This window comes from Argopecten irradians, chromosome 14, assembly GCF_041381155.1.
Source record: "Argopecten irradians isolate NY chromosome 14, Ai_NY, whole genome shotgun sequence".
Taxonomy (NCBI): domain Eukaryota; kingdom Metazoa; phylum Mollusca; class Bivalvia; order Pectinida; family Pectinidae; genus Argopecten; species Argopecten irradians.
Window position 1 is genome coordinate 16,256,116 of NC_091147.1, and position 17,084 is coordinate 16,273,199.

Consider the following 17,084-nt stretch of genomic DNA (forward strand, 5'->3'; position numbering starts at 1 on the left):
GGAGCCCCCTAACAATATCCCATGGAGCCCCCTAACAACATCCAATGGAGCCCCCTAACAATATCCCATGGAGGCCCCCTAACAACATCCCATGGAGCCCCCTAACAACATCCCATGGAGCCCCCTAACAATATCCCATGGAGCCCCTAACAACATCCCATGGAGCCCCCTAACAATATCCCATGGAGCCCCCTAACAATATCCCATGGACCCCCAAACAACATCCCATGGAGCCCCCTAACAATATCCCATGGAGCCCCCTAACAATATCCCATGGAGCCCCCTAACAATATCCCATGGAGCCCCCTAACAATATCCCATGGAGCCCCCTAACAACATCCCATGGAGGCCCCTAACAATATCCCATGGACCCCCAAACAACAACCAATGGAGGCCTCTAACAATATCCCATGGAGGCCCCTAACAATCTCCCATGGAGCCCCCTAACGACATCCAATGGAGCCCCCTAACAATATCCCATGGAGGCCCCTAACAATATCCCATGGACCCCCTAACAACATCCAATGGAGGCCTCTAACAATATCCCATGGAGGCCCCTAACAATCTTCCATGGAGCCCCCTAACGACATCCAATGGAGCCCCCTAACAATATCCCATGGAGTCTCCTAACAATATCCCATGGAGTCTCCTAACAATATCCCATGGAGGCCCGTAACAATATCCCATGGATAGCCCTCTAACTGTTCTCTATAACTTAATTTATATATCCATTTCTCCCCTTGGACCATCCCCCATGCCCACTCTAACCTCCAATGTACTAACTTAGATGTCCATCTCCATTGGGCTGGTTAGGGGATGCTTACCTTATCATGAAGCACAAGTTATGACCATACCCTAACAGGCCTTCCCTATATGACGATTAGAAAATGAAGACTTGTTGTAGCAAATCAATATCCATATTTCTTTTACAATGCTGTGGGTAAAATATTCAGTAATTCCAGACTGTCACATAAGTGCCTTTCTCCTTACATCTTAGTTTTAGTCCTAAGCATTAAACATCCCTATAGGAGAACTATAACTGGGAAACAGTCTAACATGTCATGATCTCACGCCTCTAATGTTTGGCCTATCAACCATATTCTTTGTAAACCTAGAATACAGCAATTATGTAATATAAGATATTTGAAAGACAATGTGTGCTGTAAATTCTTCTTCCAAAATTATAAGGTAAACATATAACTCTAAACTGACTATATAAAGAAAATACATTTTGGAGAAAAGAATCTGGCCAATAAATGCACCTTTGAAGAATGAACCTAGCAAATGATTGCATCCTAGAGGAATGAACCTGGCCAACGAATGCACCATGGAGAAATAAACTAGCCAATGAATGCATTTTGGAGAAATGAAACTAGCCAATGAATGCACCTTGGAAAAAATGAAACTAGCCAATGAATGCATCATATAGGAAAGACCTGATCAACTGTACCATTTTGCCTCCATAGTTACTGATATCAGTTGTATAAATAGTTAATAAGTTATTTATGGAATATACTCCTATAGGATGTACCTCCTCCAATCATATTTCTTAATTAGGTCATTGGTTAATTAATCATTAGAGAAACATGGACAATAACTATCAAATTTATATGTATTGTGCTATATATTTATTATTGCCAATATTCTTTATGCAACACAAAACCACACTGTGACTCTGAATAAGTGAAATTCAACATCCTGTACTCCATAACATTTTTAATTGCTATAAAAGGGCAATAACTCTATATATATATATTGGAAGAAACTATATACAGCTAAAGGGTGTTCATAATTTGGAATAACTGAAGTCCCAGAAAAAAGATGCAAATGTATTACCAGAAAGAACAAAATAAATTTTCTATGTAAAGCGACCAAGTAATATTTTTAATTGGGTAACTTATCCAAAGGGAAACTACCCTTGGCAAAGCTTTAAATGGATTGATGTATGCATCTTAGTAATATCAGGTATATTAACACATTTGTCACAGCGTAACTTTTGGTATAAACGTGGAGTTTGATCATTATAAAGTTATATAATTTATCCTAAAATGATGATCAGTTGATGAGATAGACACTTTATCTATAAGATTGGCTCAGACATTTAAGAATAAATACTCTAAAAATACCAGTTACTTTTAAAAGATAGAGTAAATCTTTCCAAAACCTGTTTCTTTGTTATCTTTAGTACATATTTTTAACATCCTTATGCGGTACATGTGGATGATTTGTCTTTGAAAGTTCATAACAAGCTATTTCAATTTGAATTATATTTATGTGAATGATAGAAAGACTACACTCAAAATTTAAAAGTGAAGCCCTCGTTTGCTGTCAAGTTATACTAGATTTCGTGTGGCGATAACATCTGTTTAATATTCCACCCAAGGTCTCGTTGTTGACTATACATGCAAATTAGTTTTTTATTCCAAAAGTGATTATGTAAGAGGGATAAAAATGTATATAAATAAAAATGCAACGATGCATTTCAGTGGAAATGGCTAAGCATATGAACCTTATGAGAAAGTGTGCAACATTTGAGTGTAAATAAGGCACGTTATCTGTCTGATCAAACAGGAAGTTAGACCAATAACGATATCACAGTCACACACACGTGGTCTAGGCCGAGATTAGTCTACTCAAATTAATGAATTATTTTAAATTGTCTTGGAATATAATGTATTATATATGTCACAAATACTAAAACCAGTTAAATTTCAAGTATTAAATTCTTAAGAGAATTCCTGATGCCTATTAATTTTCTTTTTAATTATCTTGAAATATCAAAATGCTGCATTAGAAATCATAAATAATTTATGTACTGAAAATTGTATTAAGATATTATTATCTTATCTCTTTAAAATTGAATGATTTTTATAATAGGATGTTCAAAATATCCATTACCATCACAATATTCTTGTTAAAAAGCTTTTGTTATTATCATGATTTTCTTTTATTCTTAATTTCTTAAAATTTCAAAAAATAGTTTTAAAAAAATTTGTAAAATCATTTATCTGTATAATATTATTCTTTGGTATTATATACAATAATTCTAAGAAATTTGTAAATTTAATTGTTTTGCTAATAGCATTGAACGATGTTAATAACAGCTTGGATAATAAAATGCAGATAAAATTCAATGAGTTGTCCCTCTTGAATTTTCTTGTAAAAATAAAACCTAAAAATTTTGCCTTGCGGGTAGACAAAATTGATAAAAGATATTCTATGTCCGGATAATAGTATTACATGCAGGTTTTGTTTCCCTGTTCGCAAAAATGAAGATTTCTATCTCGTAGAGATAGTGGGTTTCCCCTAGTGTCGACGCCACTGTTGAAAGGGTAGCTGTGCATTTGGTGTGCTTAAATTACAGCATTTGGTATTTTACTACACTTACGCTGCATAAAATTATCTCCTCTCTGGATCGTACCTTCAATCACAGTCAATGAATCTAGCCTGTGGAGCATTATGTCTCACCGGCTCCCCTCCCCCCTTTCCCTTGGAGTTTCCTCCCTTTGTTAGACGTGTGGAACCATGTAGGCGTGAACTATGCAGAACTTCACAGGGGAACTACATGTGGGGTCTGAATTATGTCTGCCTGGGGCGATGCACAGGATTACAACCAAAACACATCTCACCAAAATAAAACAAGCCCCGATTACTGGATGGAATATTGTTGTTAAAATCTACTTAATCATCAGTGATTGTCGAGCAAAAAAATCGGGTAGTAAAGCCTTATTTCTTATCGTGGGTTGTGAAGCTGTAAATTATCTAAATATGATAAAAGCCGTCATCAAAGTTGTTAGTGAGTGATGGTGGGAGCGGGAGATACTGAACTGCTATAGGGATCCACAGACATCCAATCTGTCTGTGTAGTTACATTACATCTCCAATCATTCTATACCTATGTAGAAGATGGACAGAGATTCTTTAGGAGCAGAGGAATCCTATCACTTATCACTAATTGGTCATATTTCATACAGAGTTATCATATTGATATTTTTCTCTAGTTTTCATTTTTTTCTCTTCATATTATCAGACATAATTTTATATAATGTCACCTTATCAAACTGAAGTTCACATTGGCATTTTTCCTTTAGTTTGCCTTTTCCTATTGATTTGACATCATTTTTTCTTTAATTAGAAAAAAATAACAATGTAATTAATTATATAAAAAGAAAATGCAATAAAAAAAATGCAACTAAAAATTTACATGAAATGCATACTTCACATTGATTTCTAAAATATCTAAATTTAAAGAATTCAACAGCTGCAATGTTTTTGCATAATTTTATACATGCTGCTTAATTTGATAATATTTTAAGAGAAATTCTTGAAATAATTTTAATTCAAGTTTTGATATGTTCTCTCAAGGATAGTATACACACTGTAAATAAACCACTTATACCGAAGGTTAATTTTCAAAATATTTTATTTTAATGAAACACCATTGATTGAAAGACTTCTCCTTATTAAATACATATCATTGATATTTATTTAAACTTTTAGAAATAAATCTAATTCAAATTTATGCACTCATGTATCATAGATAAAGCACTTGATTTCTGAGTAAAAATATCTTGACATGCCAAACTCAGATAGAACACTGATTGGTCAAACAAAACACCATGAATTGGAACTCCCTAAAAATGAACGAGTTTGTACTTATTGACAGAAGAAAGGACATATTTCTGTTGATAAAGTTTACTTTCACAGACAGATAACATTTTTTTTTCACCTGTGATGGCAATATTTAGTCCTATCCGGCCACGGATGACGCATGTCGCACCAGACATGCGCGGATACACCCACACCACCATTGGGTTATTAACAACTGTTACAGTATAACGACAGAATCACCACAGATCGTTTATCATTATACCTATAAAAATCTTTTATTAATTTAACTGTTTGCCTTTTTCTCATGAAGTGTAAAATATATACAGAGATTCAATAACTCAAGCATTTGAGCCGACGTACATTATCCAGCAAACACTTGACAAAGTCAATAACATTGGCCACAAATGTCACATGAAACACTGCCAAACTTACAAACCAATATTAGTTGATGATAAATTTTAGAGATCCCTAGAACTGCAACAATTTTTGAAATTCCTAATCAATAACATCCCATCCAATTAAAAACAATGTGTGCCAATTAATAATTTGAAATGAATTTAGCGCTGTATCTCTGACAACCAAAATCTATTAAATTTGAAACTGTGAAATATGTGAGGATGGTTAATGTGGTAAAAATGTCTTCTCGTATTTGTTTTATTTTACAAAAATGTGATAACTTTTCACATACTTGAAATGACACCAGTAAAGAAACATACGTTTTTATACTTCTGTCATTACGTCTTTATTAGAAAATACATTTATCTCCATATTAAATGGAAACAGTTTTTTTCAGAATGATAAAGTACTGGTAGTTATTCAGTATTTCTATGTGTTTTCACCATGTGACCTTGACTGATAATTGTCTTGCAATTTCAGAATAAAGAAATGTAATATGCATGTTACTTATGAACTAGAAATATCATGTATGTGACTTGTGGCTGGAGAAATATCATGTGACTTTGAACTAGAAATTTGATGTTCTGAGCCAGCTGAAGGGATAAAAATTTTAATTCAGAATAATGGAAGACATAATTTAGAATTTCCTTGTTATTTTTGTTTGTCATGTAAATTTGACAGATATTCATGGATTATACGACTTTTAAAAATAAAATCTGAATTTTGGCTGGGAAAATGTCATGTGAAAGATTCTAACATTGTCATTCGAGGTGTAACTGGGGAAATGACATGAAGCTTATGGTTGGAGAAATGCTATATATGACTTTTGGCTGGAGAAAATTTCATGTGACTTGTGCTTTGAAAATAGCATTCAACTTGTGGTAAAGAAAATGTCATGTGATGTTTGGTTGTGGAAAATGTCATGTGATGTTTGGTTGTGGAAAATGTCATGTGATGTTTGGTTGTGGAAAATGTCATGTGATGTTTGGTTGTGGAAAATGTCATGTGATGTTTGGTTGTGGAAAATGTCATGTGATGTTTGGTTGTGGAAAATGTCATGTGATGTTTTCTTGTGGAAAATATCTTGTGACGCTTGGTTGTGGAAAATGTCATGTGATGTTTGATTGTGGAAAATGTCATGTGTCGTTTGATCATGGAAAATGTCATGTGATGTTTGGTTGTGGAAAATGTCATGTGATGTTTGATTGTGGAAAATGTCATGTGATGTTTGGTTGTGGAAAATGTCATGTGATGTTTGATTGTGGAAAATGTCATGTGATGTTTGGTTGTGGAAAATGTCATGTGATGTTTGATTGTGGAAAATGTCATGTGATGTTTGATTGTGGAAAATGTCATGTGATGTTTGGTTGTGGAAAATGTCATGTGATGTTTGATTGTGGAAAATGTCATGTGACTTGTGGTAAAGAAAATATCATGTGGCAGTAACAACAACTACATGTAGTTACATGTCCTGTACATTTGATATAAGAAAAGGGAAATGCCAAATGAAACACTACTCATGGGACATTATTCTACTCCATTTGACTCTATGCCATTTTTGTAAAAGGACACAATGTTTCACATGTATGTGTAATATGTATTTTCCTCATTTATGTCATTACCATATGACAACATATCATGGCATGTTTCTCACCTCTATCCATTTATATCATTAAAAAAACACAAACAGAAGTGTACAGCTAAATATAACTCCCCCTCTTCAAATATACAGGAGTAATTTTACCATACCTGGTATATAAAGTCAAGCTTAAAGGCCCACTACCTTTCCGAAACGGTTTTTGATTTTTTTAAATGGGAATGTAAAACGAGATTAATAATTTTGCCGAGTGGCAAAAGTTATTAACTTAACATTAATACTACACTTATTATCACCTCCTAAACAATTTAATTAGAATAGATAAAATGTTAATTTTCATAATGCGGGTCGTCTTATGTTTTCCCCCGTCGTCCTAAATACCGCGGGGTAGTTGACTATCACTGCGGCAGACGGTAAAACAGCGAAATGACTCTCCATTGTTATCATATATTACGCAAGAAATCTTGCATATGTTTGGTGTTGTAACCTCATCTTAGGCCATCGGTATATATTTTCTGAGGTAATTAATGTTTTTAAGAAATCTTTATATTTTGTTCCAGAAAGGTAGTGGGCCTTTAAGAGCATGCTAGTCATAATTAATATAAGTAACAAACGGCTCAAAACTCAATTTTCCTCAGTCTGGTCTTATTTCTACTAGTAAAAACACATGTAACAAAGATGTTAAACCATCAAACATTATACAAATCAACAATTTTTTTTTGAAAATTTAACAAAATGAAAACTTAAGTACCATTGAAATGTATGGTACAATAGGTACTGTAGTCGTTAGTGATATGACAAAACACTTGTCTCCAAGCTCCTTACACAACCTGGCGGCATCTTAACGGGCAGCTGTCACCCCAATTCCTAAGTTAATACTCTGACATACAACTCTGATGAGCTTGTTTGTGTAAAAATCCAAGTGTAAATCCTAAAGCAACGTACCATATGGTTGAATACATTATCTCAAAAATTTCAAATATTGCACCACATGGTGAACTCAGAATTAAACGTGCACTCAGGTAGGTAATTATATTTCTGTATTTAGTGGTGTATATGGTAATTAGAAATCTACAGCAGGATCTTTATTTATATGTATATAACCGAACCATATGCTAAGATCTAGCTTATAGTAACGAATTGAACACATCATCCATTAATGAAAAGCTGCGATGCAATGACACTCGAGATATCATTATGAGAATCTAACATCAAGGGATATAATAAAAATATGAAATACACTTACTGCGTCGATATCATCCTCGGTGTCTCTTAATGAACTGTCTAACGATATGCATCAATCAAAGAGAAGCAGAGTGTGTTTTCAGGCTTACTGTATTGATGTGAGTGCATGTGAATGAGGAATGAAAACTCCTGTCACGTAGTCTGTGTGTGGGTCTGGCCGCAGATACGGACACACATATGTCCTTCCCCCTACACGTGTGTGCAAGATGATCATTCACAGATTTGTCCCTGGGTGAAGTGGTCTTATTAAAACTGCTTCGGGAAACTCCACATTCCACAATCTTGTCACATCACTTGAAAAGCCCCTGACAATATCTTACAAGCAGTCAATTTTCAGTGCGCATGTACAAGTGTTGTGCCACAGTTGAGGTCACATGGAGAAGAAAGGCGATCGAGAAAATTTACCTGTGTCCCAAATTTCCTCATCAACGATGGGTCACTCAATATGTTGACCACGGGTCATAAAGGCTTTGTAACTCTGTCAACCCAAACCAATTAAGCCAGACAAGAAATTCAATCAAACAAAGAATTTTAATAAATGTATGATATTGTTTACCCCTGAATGTGTGTGAGGCTAAATGTACGCCTGTAGATGTTTAGGGTGATATTTATACCTGATGTCCTCTTTTACACCTGTATATACACATGGTCAGTATACCTGTGGCCTGAGATGACCCCAGCCAGCCTGAGACTACCATTGATAAGTACACAGACAGACCCGGAAGGAAATAGGTCACCTCCTAAGAAGTCGGAGAAATCGAGAATAGACCAAAATTTCAGCTTACCTTGTCATAACCAGACCATGCTGATGTCCACTTGGTGTTGTCCAGTCTGGCTGACCAGTGAGGGTTGTGGACGGTGTGTTGTTGGAGGGCAGCAGTACAGGGGGATAGCCTTGTGGACACTCAGTACAGAGAGCAGACACTCAAGTAGGGAAATATCTCACAGACAGAAAGCATGGATGCAATCGGTTGTTCCTCCTCCACCTAGACACAACGTCAACAAACTATAAATAGTACAGGCATTCTGATTGGTCCTACCGGTTTTAAAGAATACATAGTGCATCGGAATTCGAGCCACGTACTCTAGTATGTGCATATGATGAAGTTGTCGATTTTAAACTTCTAAATTAAGCTGGTGCCAGCGGTAGAACTATATAATCAGCCGGAGTGAGCATTAACCCCAGGCAACCTTAGTAATATAGTCGGAGGACAGTAAGCTGTATTTACTTTCTCTACTATTGTCAGTTTAGCTCTATCATGAATAGGTGACATGGGCAGTATTTTTAAGCATTGTCAGCTTGACCCTTCAAAATGGTAGTCCACTGCTTAATAGGCTGCTGCTTGATTGAGAAACTCACAGCATTGTCATCTTAACACTACTGAGATTGTTGGTGTCTTAGGATAGACACTCACAGCATTGTCATCTTAACACTACTGAGAATATTGGTGTAAAGAACTGAGATTGTTGGTGTCTTAGGACAGAAACTTACAGCATTGTTATCTTGGTACTACTGAGAATGTTGATGTCTTAAGACACAAACTCACAGCATTGTCATCTTGGTACCACTGAGAATGTTGGTGTCTTGGGGATAAATCTTACAGCATTGTTAGTTTGACTTTACTGACTTTGTTGGTAACTTCATTAAGACAGAAACTTATAGCACAGTAAGCTTGACTCTAATGACAAGTGTAAATGGTATCTTAGGGATGAAATATACAGTATTGTCAGTATGAGTACAGTAAGCTTGACAAGTGTTGGTATCTAAGGGCTGAAATGTAACTTCATTCCGGTAGAAACTTAAAGTATTGTTAGCTTGTCTCTAACACACTGGACCTGGGGCAGCATTCACTTTACCATTGAAGTGACAGTTCTTTTTAAAATTTAGCATATATGATACCTGAGACCTTCACGAAGGTCAAGGTCATTCCAACATGCTAAAAGACAAAGCTATTGGTTGATGACAACAAAATCTTTTTTAATTTTTTAGCATATTCATCTCAACAAGATTCCTTGTACCCAAACTAACTGTCACCCACTGATTATGGAAGACTATTAATTCTGTATTTAAACAGGTGACCCACGTTGACCTTGAAAAAAGTAACAAAAACTTTAAGATATTCATTTTGTTTGTTTATGTTAAATGGCCCACCATCAGCCAGGGTCATATAGGGCCAAATTTTATGACTAGACAACTTTTAAAATGTATTAATGTAAAAAATAGGAAAGCACATTCTCAAAAAGAATTTGGTGTTTCTATGGGTGTTTAAAAGATTGTAAAATAGTTTTCCAGTAAAAACAAAACAACAATCATATGAGAAATGGAAAAAGTGATAAACAGATAACATCAGATTGTTCATTCTGATAAACTGCGCGACCTCAATATCAGCAGTGACAACTGGGCAAATATAAAGTTCAAAGATTTCTCTGGTAAATTGTGAACACATTCACCTCACCCCTGAAAACTCAATTAGACTCTTCTAAATCAAAGACTAGACCAGTCCATTATAAAAATTCAGGGGTGAATGAGGTAATGATGACATGAAGTAGATGATCACCATAGAATACTACTGTAAACCATGTTATTTTGCCTAATTTTATTTCTTGTCTAATTTACTTTCAACATATTCATGATCACATAAATTCACGATCAAGGACTGTAATATGTACATTTTGTAATTACTTTTTATACAATTATGCCCAAACCTATGTATTCAAGTTTGAGCCTGCTCTCAAAATTACATGAATTTGCATCTTGGGAATATTAAGTTTTTACAGTATGTAATCTCATTAAAATTTTCCTGTAACTTTGTTAACATTACAAAAAAAAATATTTCATCTTGCTTTTAATTTTTTAAATGAAATTATTTTCGAAGAAAATCTTGTCATCAGGCCACCTAGGCCAATTCCATTTGTGCTGGGTTTCAAAGGATAGACGTCTTCACAGAAGATCAAAATTTTATAGGACACCGGTATATGAATGAAAGATCTTCTAGAAGCAGCAAAGCTACAAACTAAGTATTAGTCAAAAGTTATATTCTAGAAGGGCAAATTGAGCTTGACTCTAGTTACCATTACTAAGAATCAGGAGAATGATAGACAATAGAGGCTAATTTATCGTCATGCTTAGTACAGTCAAAGCTGACTAACCTATTACCATGTGGGATGCTCAAGATTACACAGTTTTAGGTATCCAAAAGAGTCCTGCGTTATCTTCAGCATTAATTTACTTCTAAAATGTCCTTTCATGGAAACAGATCCTAGAAAATCATTAAGAGAAAAGACATTTTGTTCTTTTTTTTCCTTTTTTTTTTGCATGAAACTGTGTAAGGCCTAATTTGCATAAAGAAGAGAAGTAGGGGATTAAGTTTAAATTTCTTTCCATATATAAAGTGTACATGCAGTCTGCTTAGCTTAGAATCTCCACAAAAGAATTTATGGGAAGAGAAAAACAAATTGCACATTAAATAAGACTTAATTATCATTCTATCCACCAGGCTAGGTCACATAATAGAGAGGGTTAGATATATGCATGGAGATCGGACCCAAATCAGGCGAAACGTCTGGGAAAAAAGGGATTTTTTGTTGTAATGGAAGTGAAGATGTTTGGAAAGTCATTAGATGTTTTCTCTATTTACAGGCTTGGTCACCATAGTGATTACAGCGCTGTTATGTACATCAGTAACCGTGTCACTATACTTAGGAGTGCATAAAGGTCACATTTAATAATTAAATTTGGAGGTCACATATAGCTGTAGGTCAAATAAAGGTCATTTGAAACATGCCCTTTACATTATATCTCCTCCAAACCATCTTCAATGACAACACTTCTTTCTATTTTATAGATAATTACCTTCAATTTACCAAAATCTCCCCTTCTCTATGATCACTATAATTATAGAATTATCTCCCCTTGATATCCTCTAAAAACTATTTTTTTTGTCTATTTTTACATCCTCACTATAAATAGAATCCACCCCTTCTTACTCACACTGTTACTAGAATCATCTTCCATACACACAGACTGCATATTTGGATTTAAAGTTCTATCATATAATATCAGGTTATATCTTATGAAACCCCACGAAAAATAATTGTTGTTATATTCAAGTCGTTTAGGAGGAACTCTCTGGACAAATTTGTGACTACAGACAGACAGACAACCCAATTCCAGTATACCCCACTTGACTTTATTCGGTGTGTGTGTGTATGTGTATAAGTCGAACATCTCCTCACTCTTACTAGAATTATCTCCCTTATTATGATAATAATTATCTCCCCAACACACAGGCTATAACAAGAACATATCCTCACTATAACTAAAATTATCTCCCTTCATTATAATCATAATTATCTCCCCTACACATAGGTTTTAACAAGAACATATCCTAACCATAAATAGAATTACCCCCTTCATTATTATCATAATTATCTCCCTTACACATAGGCTATAACTAGAACATATCCTCACTATAACTAGAACTATCTCTCTTTATTATAATAATTATCTCCCCTATTCTGTATTTGCATATTACAGAGTTATCTACCCTTGCGGATAGGTATCGATTGTAACGACACATGTTTGCGAGTGTAACGTCATATATTTCGGAAAAAACGAGGTAAATTGCACTCACAAAATAATGACGTAACAATTGATACCTACCCGCAAGGGAGCTAACTCTGTAATATGCAAAGACGGAATACACAGGCCATAACTAGAACATATCCTTACTATATTAAGTATAAAGTAGAGTTATCTCCCCTAATTATAATAATGATTATCTCTGCTATACACAGGCCATAGCTACAACATATCCTTACTATATTTAGTATAAGTAGATTTATCTCCCTTTATCATAATCATAATTATCTCCCCTACACATAGGCTATAACCAGAACATATCCTCACTATAACTAGAATTATCTCCCTTTATCATAATAATTATTATCTCCCCTATACACAGGCCATAACTAGAACATGTCCTTACTATATTTAGTAAAATAGAGTTATCTTCCTTTATTATGATAATTATTATTTCCCCTACACACAGGCTATAACTAAACATATCCTCACTATAACTAGCTAGAATTATCTTCCTTTATCATAACTATAATTATTTCCCCTACACACAGGCTATAACTAGAACATATCCTAACTATAACTAGAATTATCGCCCTTTATTATATTAATTATCTTCCTTATACACAGGCCATCACCTGATGTATGAATTCAAGGACCTCAAAAAACAAACATCGAGACTTCGAATTATTCGTGGTTGAAATTTAGACCGATGTTTTTTTTTTTACCATGACCAACTGTAGTAGTTGTGTACATGTCGTCTCTGTTCCGTAAACTTTATACACATTGCATTTACCACAAGCAAAAGAAAATAAAAACGAAGTATGCAATTAATCATATGTATTGCTATCGTTAGCAATACATACGTATATTATAAACAAGACTTACGTGTACTAGGCCTAACCCATGTACAAGTGTTCGTTTGGTAACTATTTAAGCGATGGTTAATATTACGGAATGAATATAAAGACGAAAACACGTTGTAAAAACGAAACTAAAAAGGAGGAACCGAAAGCGTTACAACACCTACAAAATACTTCGATTTAGAATGATCGATTTGCTCCAGTATTTATGCCAAAGTTGTGCAATGTAACAGTTTTTAGTATGAGTTTATTAATAATGTGGCTCGCTATTTACCGTTCCGTAAATTCTATAAACTGCTACCAATGGCGGCGGCGAACATCAAAAACGACTAACTGTATCTTTGCCGTACTAATGATTTAATAACGCAGCTTGTAAAAACAAAGCACCGGGTATCGGCCTGATTAGTGATATTAATTATCTTGATGATATCAAGCAAGCAACACAAGCTGTCATAATCCCTATTGTCCGGCGAAGGGCCGTCGCGAGATAGCTAACGTAGGTGTGACAGCATGCCGCGGGGTATCGGCGAACACCTGATCTGTACAGGTAAATTTTTATTCGAATCATCGAGTGTCAGTTACCTATGATTCTATAACAAATGGTCCATGAAAAAAGTTCGATACATCGAGAACTTCGATTCATAAAACTTCGATTCATACATGGGTTAGTTAGTAATGTTATATTGTGAAGAAATTCGGGACCAGACAAAAAGTTCGATACAGGGAGAAATTTGATTCATCGAAGTTCGAATCATCGAGGTTTGACTGTAATAATTATTTCCCCTACACACTGGCTATAACTAGAACATATCCTAACTATAACTAAAATTATCTCCCTTTACTTTATTAATTATCATCCCTATACACAGGCCATAACTAGAACATATCCTTACTATATTTACTATAAAGTATAGTTATCTCCCTTTACCATAATAATAATTATCTCCCCTACACACAGGCTATTACTAGAACATATCCTCACTACATTTACTGTAAGTAGACTTATCTCCCTTCCTCACACCAGACATAATCAGTCTACATGTCACCAAAGCAATAAACATCTTTTTATGGAATGTTCATTTGGAAGTATTGAAACATATCAGCGTCAGCTTGTGCTGATAAAAGGCTCTAGTCTGGCACCAGGTAGATTTAATTAAGCAGACACAGAATTACATGCCATATTTTCTGATACAGTTAGGGTGATCCTGTCATTATCTGTATTTTTAGAATAATAATTACTCCTAGCTCATTTTCAAAGTTCTCAATCTTGCCGTAAATCTTTGTAAACATGCATATTCATTGCATATATAATTTGATTGTCTGTGGAACAGCAGTAACTATATAATGATAATCCTCCACAGTAGATAAATCCAGATCACCTGTCCTTCTAGTAGGAATATTCTTAATAAAAAAAATCTTCCCAATCCTAAATTCCAGCTCATTCCAAAGGTATTTGATGTATTTCTTGATAGTCTTTTTAAACAATGGCTGAAATAATTGCTCAAGATCTTCTACATAACATTGCTAAGAATTATCAGTTATTTGCATGACTCTCTTTTATTTATGTGTGAAAAAAAATTAAATGTATACAAAGATAAGAATGCCACAAAAACGTCTTTTGAAGTCAAATACACCAATCCTATTGATGTAACACTGATAAGGTCACATGCTATACCACATGGGGCAGCAGTCCCAAACCCTAGGGCCCTATTGACTGCAAAAACAAATGATTTTTATCCCGTGAGGGGTGGGGGAGGGGGGGAGGTAAGAGAAGAAGATGTCCTGACATATTACCACAAGCCCTCTAACTCCATGTAGTACAGTTGCCAGATACAAACCACTGACCAGTTCTCTGGGTATATTCCAGCTTTCTTAAACCTCCTTAACTTAAATGACCTTTGATGACCCTGACTATTTATAGGACATTAAAACTAAACCCATGTTACCTCAATTTGACATAATGCCTAGAATTTCATCTAAAAAGAATGATCAAGATGTGTTACAATATTTACGGTCAACCTTTATGTAAAATTTTATCTATTTTACATCGATTGAGAAACAAGTTATACAACTTACGCAGATCACTCTCGATGGCCCGGATGTAAGCGTGCGAGGGGTCTTAGTGTGGGAGGAGACCGGAGTGACCGGAGAAAACCCATGTGATCTAGCAGGTGATCTCTAACCTTTTCACATCCGTGCAGGGGATCGAACCCCGGCTGGCTAGGTGAAAGGCGAGTGGCTTAACCACTACACAACCCGTCCACCCTTTATGCTTGTTTTATGGTGAGGCTTAGGAAAGGTCTGTTTTTTTGACTCAGTTGAATTCAAGTATTTGCTTAATGCAGAATTTTTATTTTTGTATGAATGAATATTTAATTTCAAAATCCAGGAAAGTGTTTATATCATAGGAAATTACCTAATGACAAGAGACATGAGAAGAGACAGGAAATTCATATTTATGCAAAGCCTTGATCAAACTCAACACAATATCTCTGTGGTTGTTGGGAAAGTCTGAAAAAGAAGTCAGATGATTCCAAAAAAACATCTTGATAATCTTCATATTACTAAGCATTTAACCAACCCAGAGTCTGAAAGAATCTGAAAGTAAACAATTATGGGGTCTGCCACAGCTAAAAAATAGAAAAAATTAAATATTCAAGAGAAATTTTAAGGTAGGAAACTAGGTAATTGTCATAGATAGAAAATAGTTTTGAAACTAGTAGACATGTTTCCCTGACAATTAATTTACAGTGATTCTGAGCTCTAGACTTACATAAATGCCAAGCTGTGTAAGAGTGCCATCATACGATATAAGACATTAATATTGGGGATAACATGGACTGGAATGGGAGGTAGAATCCTATTAAGTAGCCAGTAGGGATTACATGTGCCACAGTGGATCTGAATGTCAGACTAATAAATACCCTATCAATTCTAGGCTTCAGACATTGCAAGTCAAAGATGGAAATAACTCTGGTCATTACCTATAAAGTGTATTTTGTTACCTCTCTGTACTGATTCAGATTTACCAAACAATTAAAAGCCTGAAGTCAACTTAGTATTTTGGATAAACAAAGCAGAATTCAACAGTTCATGACCTTGACCCAACCTTAAACTTTTGATCAAGGAAGCCTATTTAACATTACATAATGTTGACTAAACCTAAATGTTTAAAAATAAAGCCTAATTCAATATTTTAAGACTTTCTCTCAACCCTGACCATAAACACAAAGGATCTTGACTCAACCTTGAATTTTGATGAACAATGCCTATTTCAACATTTCATGATAAATAAAACATCACATTGTTTCCATCTTGACACAAAGCCATGACCATTTTATAAAACACTATTTTGTGTTTGTTGAAGCTCCAGTCGACATTAGATAGGCTTGACATGACCTTGGTTAACATCTCGTAAGTTTTTTGAGGTCTTTGTCATACCCTACCTTGACCTTGACATGACCTTGGTTAACATCTCCTCAGTTCTTTGAGGCCTTTGTCAGACCTCTGACCTTGACACTCCTCAGTTCTTTGAGGCCTTTTCAATCATCTACTCTGACTGACATGACCTTGGTGAACATCTCATCAGTTCTTTGAGGCCTTTGTCAGACTCTGACCTTGACATGACCTTGGTGAATATCTCATCAGTTCTTTGAGGCCTTTGTCAGACTCTGATCTAGACATGACCTTGGTGAACATCTCATCAGTTCTTTGAGGCCTTTGTCAGACTCTGACCTAGACATGACCTTGGTGAACATCTCATCAGTTCTTTGAGGCCTTTGTCAGACTCTGA

General features: G+C 35.1%; 1 protein-coding gene across 13 annotated transcripts in view; it reads right to left on the reverse strand.

The window, feature by feature from the left end:
- The window catches only part of LOC138307679 (muscleblind-like protein 1), a 281,769-nt gene that overhangs the window by 157,562 nt on the left and 107,123 nt on the right, over positions 1 to 17,084 (reverse strand). For 12 of the 13 annotated variants that reach the window (XR_011206032.1, XM_069248509.1, XM_069248506.1 and 9 more), the window contains exon 3: positions 8,635 to 8,835. The gene's annotated coding sequence lies outside the window, so the exon portion shown is untranslated. Of the gene's footprint in view, positions 1 to 7,850; positions 8,153 to 8,634; positions 8,836 to 17,084 lie in introns of those variants that run through there. The other variant, XM_069248499.1, reaches the window with a different exon arrangement.